General features: G+C 48.7%; 2 long non-coding RNA genes across 2 annotated transcripts in view; one reads left to right on the forward strand and one right to left on the reverse strand.

Annotated features, from left to right (window-relative positions):
- Positions 1–14,037, forward strand: part of LOC125963005 (uncharacterized) — a 406,444-nt gene that overhangs the window by 28,131 nt on the left and 364,276 nt on the right. The gene's annotated exons all lie outside the window — the stretch shown is intronic.
- Positions 9,391–14,031, reverse strand: LOC125963009 (uncharacterized). The gene is made up of 2 exons (XR_007474768.1): positions 11,856–14,031; positions 9,391–10,357 (listed from the first exon to the last, which is right to left on the reverse strand). It is a non-coding gene; the product is annotated as an uncharacterized LOC125963009 (long non-coding RNA).

A 14,037-nucleotide genomic window follows, 5' to 3' on the forward strand; every position in this document is an offset into this window, starting at 1 on the left:
ATCTTCCCGGGCCGGGGCACAAACCCGTGTCCCCTGCATCGGCAGGCGGACTCTCAACCACTGCGCCATAATCTTTGAAGAAGGTACCAATGTGTTTTCCTTGTATATATTTTCTTGACTGAATTTCCCTACAAATTACTAGTGTGAGTTCTCTATCAAAAAGCAGAAATGGGTAGTTGAAGAACAGATATCTGCTGTAAGTTTAAAGAGAACATAGTTATCACACTGAGTCTTGTGGCTAGAAAATCTTTACCTACTACACATTATAGCAAATACTGACAATAGCACCAACAATAATAACAGGATAGCTACAAGTGCCAAGCTAAGAACCTGTTGGGTAATTGATGCTGTACACCACCCATGAGGCAGATGCTATTACTGCCCTCATTTTATGCCTATGAAAACTGTGTCACACAGAGAGTCAGCTGACAAGGGTCTTGGGGTTTCTCAATGAGGGTCCTTACATTCAGGTCCCAGTTCTGTCAGACTGTAGATTGCACACTGGTTTGCAGGATGCCTTCCTGCCCCCAATACAAGAATGAAATAAAATACTCACTGGGAAAGATGGTAAAACAGCCTGCAAAACTTTTTACGAAGTGTATTTATTCACAATAAAATGCTAAATGAAAGGGGGAAAAAGCCACATAGAAAATGGTTCATACACTACACCAGTATTATGACATGATAACATATTTACAAAGAAAAGCACCTGGAAGAAATCAGCTACTTGTTCATTAATTTAACAAATATATATTGAGAACACACTGCCAGGCATTGTTTTGTTAATGCTGCAAATACAATGGTGAGCAAAAACAAAGCAAAAAATATAGCACCTGTCCTTAGGACGCTTACATTATATTTCCCTTTGAGGTAAGGGTTCAGTGGTTATTCCTCCTTTCCATCTCAGTCATTAAATATACTTTTCCCCCACTCTTTCAGTCTATGTATTCTTTTAGGAAGAGAAATGAAAATTTTTTTTTCAAGTCTCTTCAAATGATTTTTTTGAACACGTAACTCATGCTATATCTGAGATTAACAAAAGATGGTGAAGTCACACTGCAATATATGAATCTCATTGTGTTTAAATTGCACCGTTATAGATTAAAAATCTCTAAGGAAATTTATCACAAAGTAGTATTCATGGTCATCAGTGGGTGATGGGACTCTGGCTTAGATATATTTCTTTACTGTATTTAATCTGTCCTCAAAATTTTTTACAGGGAAGTTAAGTGACTGGCGTAACTTACGAATATAGTTATGAGGTTCACGAAACAATAGGGAAAAGCCAAACACAGTACCATTGAGAAGCACAAATACAAGTTGCTAAGGAAACTAGGCAGCCACTTAGCAGAAAACCAATTTGAAAGGCAAAAAAGTTTGGGCTCCGGGGGGAGAATTTTGTCTAGAGGCCCCCGTGAAAGTGCACACTTCAAGTTTGAACCAGTAGACAGTAAGAAAAATCCGCCACTTCTTGCGGTAAAAGGCTCCGCGGAGTTTTTTCAAGCGCGAAGGGCGGGGGAGAAACGGGCCGAGCGGGTGCACGGCGCAACACTGCCACCTGCAGACCAGAGAAACCGAACGCCATAAGCACGGAAGAAAATGCATGCTTTCTGCTGGTTTTCCGCGCCGACCAGTAGAGAACGTGGGTGCCGAAACTAAGGCTGACGCCAGTAAGGACCACAGAAAGGAAGGGAACCGTTCCGATTGCCGGCGGAACCATCCTTGGTAGTGCAGCCTCCCCTCTAGTCCCGCCCCCGCAACCGTAGCAACGGCGGCAGGAAGTCAGGGCGCCCGGGAAGATCCGGCGCCAGGAGGGCGGGGCTGTGATCCGATTGGCGGGTTGTGGGCCTGCGCGCGGGAGCCCAGTGAGTTTCGTGCCAGGCTCCTCGTCCCGGTCCGCTAGATGGTCTATCTCGGGCATTGTCCGGGTCCTGTCGCCCACTGCCTCAGCACCCGCCCCCCCACCACGTGCGGGACTGGTACCAGTCCCCTGGTCATTCTCCTCCCGCCCACCCCCGGCCTGTGAACGCCCTCGTCCCGTGGCACACTGAACTGTGCTCCTCTCAGCCCTCACTCTTCCGATCCGTCCCGGCGACCTCAGTGCCCGCGAGGCTCAGCCGGTCACCCCGGAGCCTCTCCGACCTCAGCGATGTTCTTCTCCCCACCCGAGCATCCCCCTGCCCACGGTGACGCCCTGGGCATCAGGAAGACCGCGGCCCTCATGGTGTATAGCATTCCTCCCTCTCATCACCCCCAACACGGCGTCCTGTCCTCCAGCTCCCTCGCTCTAGTGCCCCTGCATTGATAGCCCCAACCTCCTGGAAACCGCCAGCTCACCGACCACACATCCTTCCACACCATCCGCCAGGCCCCTCCTTACTCCGCGGACTCAGGGCTGGAAACTGTCCCCCACAAACACACCTCCTGTGCTCCTTGCACCCTCCTCCCTACTCACCCCCTGCCTTGTATCTGAGCACCTCAGCACTGAGGACGAAACTCTGAAACTTTACGGAATTGTTTTATCTTAAATCCATGACCAGGGGAGAATTGCTTTTCATTTTCACTCTCACCTACAATACTACATTACACACTGGCAACCCTCCTCCATGCTAATGACCACCAGTCTCCCCCCCCCCCCGCCCCCACCCCCAATAATTCGTGGAGAAGACTGAAGCAATCCCGTGGGATTTCTCAAACTTTCCAAACTGCCTGTTTCTGCCCTGTCACTCTGCTGCCCCTCGGCACACGTGCTCCTTGACTGCACACAGCCCCTCACCTCTGCCCAGGATCCCATGCCTTGCACCTTCTCAGGGACTTTGCGCCTGCAATTACCACCCCTCTCTCCTGAACCAGCACCTGCTCCCTCTACATCGGGGCATTCCACAGCAAAGGGGGAAACCCACCCTCTGCCACCACCCCATTCTGCAGCTACTGGCACATTACTGGTTGCCCTTCAAAGCAAAACTGCTTCAAATTCTGCTGAGATATTCTCTCCTCAACCGCCTTCAATGGAGCTTCTGTTCCAATCACTCCACTGTAATTGGCCTTGTCAAGGCCACCATTAATATCCATACTTCCTGATCCCACAGACACTCTTCAGTGCTCATCCTAGACAACATCTCAGGCACCTTTGGCATATTTGACCCTTGTCTTCTTTATCACTCTTTTTATACTTGCCGGGGGAGGGGGGGAGGGCTTATGTGACAACATATTCTCCTAATTGTACTCGACAAGGTACACATTCTACAGTATGCCTCTTTTGACCTGGAGATTGTACGGGAAGTCTTGGGTCAAATGAAAGACAAGCCAAAGAAAAGAGTGTCCCAGTCACAGGGGGGAACAGCCCACAGAGGCAGTGGCAGGCAGAGGTAAGACAGTTCAGACAAGGGAGGTGTGTCAAGAAATGAAGAGGAGCACCAAGGACAGGAGGATTTCACCCCATTCACACTTGGAACTCACAGGGGCACACTCTGTACAATGACCCAACAGTACCTTTGGGCAGAGGGGTGGCTGGAGTTAAGGAATTTAATTTTCTGGAGCTGATCTTGGTTCCTGCTGTGGTGCAGGTGAGATCCAAGGGAGGGATCTGCATCCCCTGAAGGAAGAAGGTAGAAAGTGAGTGAATCCAGACAGAGGAAGCCTAAGCAGGCAACGGGCTAGGTGACCTTGCAGCTGAGGTTGTGGAGGGGACAGCCCTGCCCAGGGGTGGGATGGAGGATGAGACCCAGATTCAGAGGGGTCTGCAGATGCCAGCAGAGTGAGCTGAGGCTGAGTCAGCCAGGGAGCACCGGTTCCCCACCAAGAAGAGAGAGACAAAAATGCAAGTTTCACCAGCCCCACCCATGGGCGGTGCAGGTCAGCATCGCCAGCTGGACCCGGGAGAGGAGAGCTGTCCTTCCCTCAGGGACCACCCAGGCCACTGTGAGCAACACAGGTGTGTCCTGTCGTAGATACCCTTCCCACATTACTGCCAGATGTACGACAAACATACCCTTTCCCCATCTTGGAAAGAAGAGAGGTGGGGTGGAAATGTGAGACTGAGCATTTTCACCAAAACAGACTGAGCATTTGTATATGTGGACCATTCACTTTATTGCATCCAACCACACTTTCCAGATTAGAAGTAAATTCAGTCAGTGGGTTTTTTTTCTCCCCTTACTAACCAGTTTGGAGGGTGGACACTCGTGATGAAGATCAGATCAGCCAGGGAGAATAAATACACCAAAGTGCCCGTGGAGTCTGAGGAGCATGAATGAGTCTGTGATCTCAGCAACCCCTCCCCACCAGCTCCTCTTGTGACCATGGGTCGCAGAGGCAAGAGTGGGGCCTGGAGGGGGAGGATGGAAGTCTTCCTGCAACTCCACTGCTGCTTTGAGCCCACCACTCCCCACTCCTCGACTTGAAGAGTCACCTGTGAGGATCATCCCAATTCTCGACTCTGTCATCTATTCAACAGTCCTGATGATTCTTAGGAATTTTTGGAACCTGCATCCTGGTCTTTTTGGTTTGGGGAACAGAAAATTACATACCTTGCAAGCACACAGCCCTCTGCTTCTACTACCCTGCATCTTTGATTCCTTTCCAGCCAAGCTTCTCGGAAGTGTAGGCTCCAGGAGCATCCTTATCTGGTTACCTCTCGATTCCTCCTCCATGTGCCCCATCCACGGGGCATCCCCTTGCTAACATCTCCCAAGAGCTCCATGTGCCAAACCGTAGTACCCGGTGCTGTACTGGCCACAGAGACATTCCATTTTTAAAAACGCTTTCCTGTGTCAGAGTCTGTGACAGCAGCTCATCCTGGCTTTCCTCCTACCTCTCGGTCCATTACTTCTAAGTCTCACTGTCTGTCCATTTACTTTGATCCCCTCCTAAATCTTGGTTTTCTTTTCCTCTGGTTTCCAACCTCTGCCCCATGCTCTTCCATTCTACACATGATCTTTGGGTGACCACATCACCCCCCAGAGCTTTTACCCATCTGACTTGTTTTCATCTGTATCCCCCTGTACGCTGATGGCTTTGCCCATCACCAAGTCTACCTAAGAAATCTCAGCTGGGCCCCAGAGTCCGCACAGGCCGAGACCTATGGGACATCTGCACTCAGACCTCCCACAAGCCCTGCAAATCTGCTGCTGGCCCCAAACCAATGTTCCCCATCTCATGGATGGGCACTGCCATCTACCCAATTCCTTAAACCAAAATCCCGGGGATGCTGCTGGGTGTGATCTCCACCGCGCCATGACTCCCCTGGACCTGCTTTGGAAAAGGCTAACCCGTGATCTTCATGTTGCCACAGATGTGGATCGTTTCCTCTGTGAGGCCTCGTTCTTGGCAGACACACTCTGAGCGGGTCCTGAGCACAGGCCTACGCCCTGTTTTGGATCTCCGAGGAGAACCTGGGCACTGTAACACGCCTAATAGATTGAAACCCTTGTCTTTAGCAAGACGATGAGTCAGGACATAGCAGTGTAAGCCCATCATTTGGGAATGTGCAGATAAATATCCAGAAGAGATCCCTGAAAGAGAACGTTTGTGCAGGTGGGTGTTCATGGGTGTGCATGAAACAAGGGATTGCTCAGTTGTGCTTTTCACAATAAACATCCTGGTCCTATTTGGTCTTTACCTGAGCACGGGAGTTAATTTGATAACATAAATTATACTAAAAAGTTTAAAAATGCAACTCAGCACACTCAGCAGATAAGCCGACAGCTGATCCTTCTGCATCAACGGCTACAATTCTCAGTCACCTTTAATTTTCAAAGAACTATTCTCATCTGTCACATGAAGTTAGCTCCACAATGTTTCAGAAATGTTTTCAAGTAACTAAGCACAAGGGATCCTGACAAGAACTAAAAAGTACTAAGCTTCATTAGCAAAAGCAGGATTTTAACTGTAAAGTTTTGGATTCAGGAACATGGAGCAGAGCAAGTACGAGGTCAGTTTTACAACAAGCGTTGGACACGTTGTCCCTTTCCTCAGCCTAAGATATCTGCGAAGCATAGTGGGTCATGGTGAAAACCCGCTTTCCTTGTAGAGAGGAGTCTCAAATTTCAAATCTAAAATGATTTCCTCCTGTAAGGATGGTTCTGTTTCCACAGCTGCAATCTCGGCTTTCATAAGAGAAGTTTTCAGATAATGCTCATGCTGGGGCCACATTCCAGACCTACTACTTAAGACTCTCTGGGGGATGTCCTGCTTTTAAAGCCTCTCCAGGGGAGATCTGATGCACAGCTTAGGTTGAGAAGCATAATTGCATGATGCTTCACCTGTCCTGGTTTTAAATAGAATCTTGAGCTTCAGAACCATGTTTGTTACTAATGAAATTTTAAAAAAATTTTATAATGTGTCTTCTGAGATCTGTTTTCTTTTAATGTTTGTTTATTTATTTATTTGGCTGCGTCGGGTCTTAGTTGCGGCACGTGGGATCTTCGTTGCCGCACACGGGATCTTTTGTTGCGGCGTGCGGGCTCTTTGTTGTGGCGCGCCGGCTTAGTTGTCCTGCGGCATGTGGGATCTTAGTTCCCCGACCAGGGATCGAACCCACGTCCCCTGCACTGGAAGGCGGATTCTTAACCACCGGACCACCACGGACGTCCCCTGAGAGCTATTTTTGACATATTTATTTCACAGCCATATTTAGAACAATTTCAATGACTCGGTTGTGTGTCATGCCCCCAAGTCCCCTTCCTTATCTGACACTCAGGCAGGTGGAGGGGAGGGAACGGACCTCAGTCCTGGGGGCAGGAGGAGGCTGGATGGGGTTCCGTTGTCTTGGTTACCACTCTGCTGAGCATCCCCCCTGGGTTGCTGAGCTCAGGCAGGGGGCCTCATGCCCAGGCTACAGGTATTCCTGTGACCAGAAGTTGGAGCTAAGGGCTGAGATCCGTTACCAGAGAAATGCAAGCTGGGTCCATGAGATTGGAGAAGAATGGAAAAACAGCTAAGTAGAATTTCAGACGCAGGATGGATTATGGGAGCCTGCCCAGAGCCACTGACTTGTGGTCACACAAAGGGCGCCTGTGCATGAACACACAGAGGCACGCTAGACATGTGTGCTCACTAGCAATTCTGTCCTGACGCGCACAGTGACTGTTTCTGGAGGGAGCATCTAGCACATATGGAGGAGGCCGGACCCAGAACATGGGGGGGGGGGATTCCTCATTGTGACAAAAGCAATGGCATATCTTTTCCCGCATGACTTACTTGGACATCTGCATTACATTTCCTAAACTGCTTTATTGAGGTATAATATACACACCACAAATCACACCCATTTAACGCACCCAATGCAGTGACTTTTAGTAAATTTACGCAGTTGTGCAACCCTCACCATAATCCAGTTGTGGCACATTGCCAGAACCACAAAGAGATTCCGTGTACCCATCAGCCGTCAATCCCCAATAGCACCTCCAGGCCCAGGCATCCTCTAATCTAATTTCTCTCTCTGTAGGTTTGCCCTTTCTGAGCATTTCATATAAACTGACTCCTGCAGGAAGGGGCCTATTGTGTCTGAGTTCTTTCACTTAAGCATAATGCTTTGGAGGCTCACCCATGCTGTAGCAGAAAGCAGAAGTTCATGTTTTGCACGCTGCACAGGCTAGAACCTTCAGTCAATGTGGGATAGAAGTGGCTGAAGCAGACATCCTTGCCTTGGCCTGGATCTCAAGAGGAAAGCATTCATTCTAACACTAGTAAATATGACAGGACGAGAGCTGGATGTTTCTCGGGGATGTCCTTCAGCACAGTGAGGACGATCCCCTGTATCCCGAGTTGGTTGACCGTTTTTTTTTTTTTATCATGAATGGGTCTTGAATTGTGTCAAATGCTTTTTCTTTGTCTACCAAGGTGACAGGTGGTTTCTGTCCCTCATTATATTAACATGGTGCTTGCCTTAACTGAAGTTGAATGTTAAACCAATATTGCAATCCTGGGATAAATCCTGCATAGATAGCCCTTTGCAAATGTTGCTGGATTTGGTTTGCTAATATTTTGTTGAGGATGTATGTATCACTATTCATGATAGATACTGGTCTATAGCTTTCTTGTGACGTCAAGTCTGGCTTTGGTAGTGGGGTAATACTGTTCTCACAGGATGAGTTAGGAAATGCTCCCTCCTCCCTCCTGTCTATTCAGGAAGAGTCTGTGAAGGATGGATATTATTTCTTCTTTAAACATTTGATAGAATTCACCAGTGAAACCAGGAGGCCCAGGGCTTCCCTTTGTGGGAAGGATTTTAAATGAATGATTCGATATCTTTACTTGCTATAGGTACATTCCAATTTGTTATTTGGCCATTGCGGTTTGTTTTTTCTTTTTTAAAATAGATCTTTATTGGAGTATAATTGCTTCACTATACTGTGTTAGTTTCTGTTGTACACCAAAGTGAATCAGCCATATGCATACATGTGTCCCCATATCCCCTCCCTCTTGAAGCCTCCCTCCCACCCTCCCTATCCCACCCCTCTAGGTCATCGCAAAGCACCGGCCATTGCGTTTTAAGCCAACTCCCATCCAATATTTTCTGGCCTCTTGGTGCCTGTGGCTCGGTCTCTGGCCTAGAATTTGACATGCTGGACATGTCTGGACATCACAGGATTCTGGCTCCTACTCTGTAACTTGGGAGAGTATGCTGTCTCAGATGGGACCCCCAGACCACCTACACCCAATACACAGGTTGGGGATACAGACTTTGAGGTGGGGATGGGGTGGCGCTGCTGATTCCCTCATTTACACCCGCCCATCCATCCTCCAGGCGCCCTCATGCAGGCTGTGGGTAATTCTGCACTTGGGACTGGCCTCGGCAAGTACCCAGCATACCCTGCTCCGCTCCCCCCACCCCTGCCGCCATGTCCACTTCATCCCACCCTGATCCTTGTCACTCCTCTCGTCTCCTAGCAACCCAGCCTCACAGGGGATCAATGATGCACTTGCTACCACATCTATGGGTGTCAGATCTCTGTCTGATTAATGACTCAACTCCCAAGGGCAGGGACTGGCTCTGCAATTCCTCCTCACCTCCCCGTCTCAACAGCCAGCCTGGCGTGGAGTGGGGGGATGTAACGGATACAGTGAAGACCTTCATGATTGGCTAAATGGTTGATTGTGGTTGGCAGGATTGACCTGGGTTGGCTGCTGGAGTGAGCCCATGACATCACCACCCTGGTGAACTCGTGCCAGGTGGGGATGGTTATCCCCGCCCCAGTGCATTGTGGGCAGGATCAATGATGTATCTTACCCAGACTTGGTGCCACCAGCTGTGAACGGACACTGAAGTCACCAGCTCTTCCCACTTCTCCCCAGCCTTTACGGAGAGAACAGTTGGGGATGCTTAAGAGTGTGGGCTCTGACAGAAATAAACCCCTATGACAAAGGAGCCAAGAATATACATTAGGGAAAAGGCTGCCTCTTCAATAAATGGTTCTGGGAAAACTGGACCACTTTCTTACACAACATACAAAAATAAACAAAAAATGGATTAAAGCCTAAATTGTAAGACCTTAAACCATAAAACTCCTAGAAGAAAACATAGCCAAGTATGCTCTTTGACACTGGTCTTAGCAATAATTTTTGGGATATGTCTCCTCAGGCAAGGGCAGCAAAAGCAAAAATGGACAAACGGGAGTACATCAAACTAAAAAGCTTTTCCACAGCAGGGGAAACCGGCAACAAAACAAAAAGGCAACCTGCTGAATGGGAGAAGATATTAGCAAGTGATATATCCGAAAAGAGGTAGATAGCCAAAACATCTAAAGGGCTCACAGAACTCATTATCAAAACAAAACAAGAAACAAACCAACAGCCCGATTAAAAAGTGGGGCAAAACACTGAATAGACATTTTTCCAAAGAAGATAATACAGATGGCCAACAGGCATATGAAAAGATGCTCAACATCACTAATCATCAGGGATTGCAAAATCAAGACCACAGTGAGGTGCTTCCTCATACCTGTCAAGTGGCTATTATCAAAAAGACAATAACAAGTAAGCAATGTGGGCGAGGATGTGGAGAAAAGGAAACCCTCATGCACTGTTGGTGGGAATGTAAATTGGTGCAACCACTATGGAAACAGTGAGGGTTTCCTAAAAAACCTAAAGCTAGAACTACCATATGATCCAGCAATTCCACTTTTTTTTTTTTTTTTTTTTCGGTACGCGGGCCTCTCACTGTTGTGGCCTCTCCCGTTGTGGAGCACAGGCTCCGGACGCGCAGGCTCAGCGGCCATGGCTCATGGGCCGAGCCGCTCCGCGGCATGTGGGATCTTGCCGGACCGGGGCACGAACCCGTGTCCCCTGCATCGGCAGGCGGACTCTCAACCACTGCGCCACCAGGGAAGCCCCAATTCCACTTCTTGGTATTTATCTGAAGAAAACAAAAAACACTAATCACAAAAGCTGTATGTACCCCTCTGTTCACTGCAGCATTATTCACCCTAGCCAAGATATGGAAGTGCCCATTGATAGATGGATCGATAAAAAAGAAGTGGTATACATATACACAACGGAATATTACTCAGCAATAAAAAAGAATGAAATCTTGCCATTTTCGACAACATGGATGGACCTAGAGGGTGTTATGCTAACTGAAATAAGGCAGACAGAGAAATACAAATACCACACGGTTTTATTTGTATGTGGAACCTCAAAAACAAAACAAGTGAGCACAGGGAACAAAACAGAAACAGAGTTAGAGACACAGAGAACAAACTGGTGGTTGCCAGAGGGGGAGCGGGTGGGGAGTTGTGTAAAATAGGTGAAGGGATTAGGAGGTACATACTTCCAGTTATAAAATAAATAAGTCACGGGGATGAAATGTACATACACGGAATATAGTCAATAATATTGTAATAAGCCTGTATGGTGACAGATGGTAACCAAACTTATCGTGTTATTCATTTCCTAATGTTTAAAAGTGTGGAATCACTTTGTTGTGCGCCTGAAACTAATGTAATATGGTATGTCGGATTTAATTAAAAAAATAAAGAGTGTGGGCTCTGAATCGAGTATGCCTACGTTTGTGGGTCACTCCTCCTCTGACGGCCTGTGTGACTCTGAGCAGCTCCCCTAGCTTCTCTGTAGTCTCTGCTTTCCCACCTCATCAACTAGGATTATTTTACATTGAGCCTGCTATCACAGTTGAGGCATCTTGGGCACAGAGAGGTTAGGTCAGCTACCCCAAGTCATTCAGGTAATACGTGTTTGAGCCCCAAAGGCAAGGAATACTCAACAAGTCCAAACTGAACCCATCCACAACCCCTCCCCACATAGCTGCACCTCCTCTACTGTTGCCTAACTCAGGGCAAGGCAGCCTTCTCCCCAGCTGCTTAGGCCAGAGATCCTTAAGGCCATCCTTGCCTGCTGCCTCTCTCTCACCACCCTCTCAGTCATCAAGCCCCACCTTTCTGCCTCCTAAGTCTTTCTAAGCAAGATCCTGACACTTCTCTCCATCGGCACAGTGAGTTCCACGTCACCCTCATCTCTCTCCTTGACCACCACCAGCAATCCTGATGTTTTCCAACGCATTGTCTATCCTACTGCCTGAGGAAGCTTTCTTAAGTCCTAACCTGGGCATGACAGCCCTGCTCAAAACTCTGCAGGGGCTGCCCGCTGCTCTTAGGATAATGTCCAGCCTCCTGGACTAAGCACAGGCCTTGCCTGCCCCCAAACGTCTGATCGTCACCAGACCCCCTCCTTCCGCTCCAAGCCCCACTTGATATTCCAGCGCACCCAGACCTCTTTCTGTTCATCAGATGGCTGGTGTGCTCACACTCGTCCTCCCTCGCCCCCCCTGCCCGCCCCGCTCCCGGCCCCCACCACCCACAGATTTCACAACCTCACACGTGCTGTTCCCTCCATCTTACATGCCCTTCCTCCCTCCTCATCTGTCTGATTCCTTCTTAGGTTCAGCTGTCAGGCTGGGTAGAGCAATTTCCATTTTTCCTGAGGAGTACCTGGATGAAAAGTCACAGTTACCAGATTTGATATTTTTACCGAATGGAAGGTGATGGAGATTTCATTATGAATTCCCCACACGGACACACATTTTACTGTGGTTCACAGTGAGCTGATTTGAAATGCAATCTGATGGCTGAGTTTTTCTGGGAAAGGCTTCCTTGCTAAGAACAGGATACAGACAGAAAAGCTCTCTCGCCTTATGTTATACGGGCCCACTGTTGCCTTTGAATATGACCTTTGGAATTTGGCCACAGTTTTGGAAGCATAGAGGGATCCAGGGTGACCACCTGCTTCACAGTGAGGAGGGATAAGCTGAACAATGGGAAAAAAAATCTGTCACTTTATGGTATCTGTGACCCAGTAAATTGAACAGGCTTTGAACTGCCCTACCCATGGACTTTGTTTTGATGAGATTTTCACTATAGTTTATAGTCTGAGTTTCTGTTAGGACAGGAGAAAGTATATTAACGGGTCCTCCCCATGCAAGGCTGTGATTTACTAGTCCCCTGTGATCATCAGGGAGGCAAGGATCAGCTGCGCACTCAGTATGGGGACCCTCTTAGGGAATCTGACAGCACCTTCCTGCAACTCCTTAGGTGTCCCCACTGCTGGTTCTGCCTGCTACAGACTCAACTGTGAGGACTGACTTCATTCAGTACAACTCCTCTGAGCAGAGCACACCTAAGTATGAAATGAAGTGTGTGCCTTTGATATGTAAAGACAATTAAAAAGATGGAAATGGCACCAGTTCCACCGCCACTACCCCAACCCCCACCCCAGCCAGAGGATGGAGTAGATGCCCAGAGGCCCCCGGCATGCTTGCCTCCACACTGATGTGTCCCTAACACAGGGCGCAGTGTAAAATGGTTCACCCGGAGCCTAGTTACTGAGCTAATGGGAGCCGGGCATATGCGGTTTTATTCCCCATAGATCCAGAGAAGTATCAACCCCCGCCTTCCATAGACGAGGAAACAAGCTCAAAGAGGTTAGGTCGCTGATGCAGTAAAGGCTGGATCTGGCAGTCAAGCCCTAGTTCTGCCCGACTGCAAAGCCCGTCTTCTTTGCGGTCACGACAACCCACTTGGCTTGTGATTCAGGTGCCGAGATGCAGATGTTGTTCCGTGACAGGAAAGTCATCATTGTCCCAATACCATGTCCACCTGTGAAATGCAGGAACCCAGTAGGGCAAAGCCACCCTGAAAGGTTCTAAGACGCTCTCTGTGTTTGCCTTCGCAGGAGCTGCCTTGCAGCCAAGAAACTGGAGTCCACCGGCGCAAAAGGATTGCCTCAGAGCCAACGGCCGGGCAGGACTTCAGCCTCCCCTGTGTGTGTGGGGGGCACTCTGCCATATCAGAGAGGCTTTGCAATCAACCCTCCCCCAGTTATATCTCCACCAGTCTCACTCTATTTATCAGATGGAAGGAACTGAGAGGCAAGCAGAGGCAGAGGAAGTGTTTGTAGTGGCTGCATGACAGCTCTGGAGCTGACCCAGCTGCCATGGTGGTCTGGAGCCAACAGACTGAGAATGGAAATCTGGCTCCACCCATGTTCATGTCTCTGCTCTTCAGCTTGTGTCTGTAAACTGTGGATGATCGAAGTGCCACCTGAAGAACCTCCCCACCCCTGAGAAGTGTGTCCTGACCAAACACCCACACACCACACACCCCCGACCCCGCACACTATGGCAGGGGGTCAGAGGCTCTCTTCTGTGTTCCTAGGGTTCTATGATTTAAATCCTGCCATGGGTTTTCTCACACAACAGGGGGCAGTCATCTGCTTGCAGGTTGCAGCCCCCATCATCCCTGCATCCCCAAACTGGCCCCAGTAGCGGAGACCTAGTGTCTGGTCGGTGCTTCGAACTTGTTTCCTCAGTGAATGAAGGACCTCGACTCAAATGTACTTGGTCAATAAAGGGTAGCTCTTCTTGGACCAGTTATTTCTGCGTTAAAAATGACACAGGAGAATGGAGTAAACAGGGCATATCTCGAGTCAGATTCTCTTCCCTTTGGTGGGGGGAGGAGCATTGCATCTTTCATACGATCCCTAATTCCGGAAACTCCTAACCAAGGAGGCTGCAACGTTCATTAC

Source organism: Orcinus orca, chromosome X (genome assembly GCF_937001465.1).
Source record: "Orcinus orca chromosome X, mOrcOrc1.1, whole genome shotgun sequence".
Lineage (NCBI taxonomy): Eukaryota > Metazoa > Chordata > Mammalia > Artiodactyla > Delphinidae > Orcinus > Orcinus orca.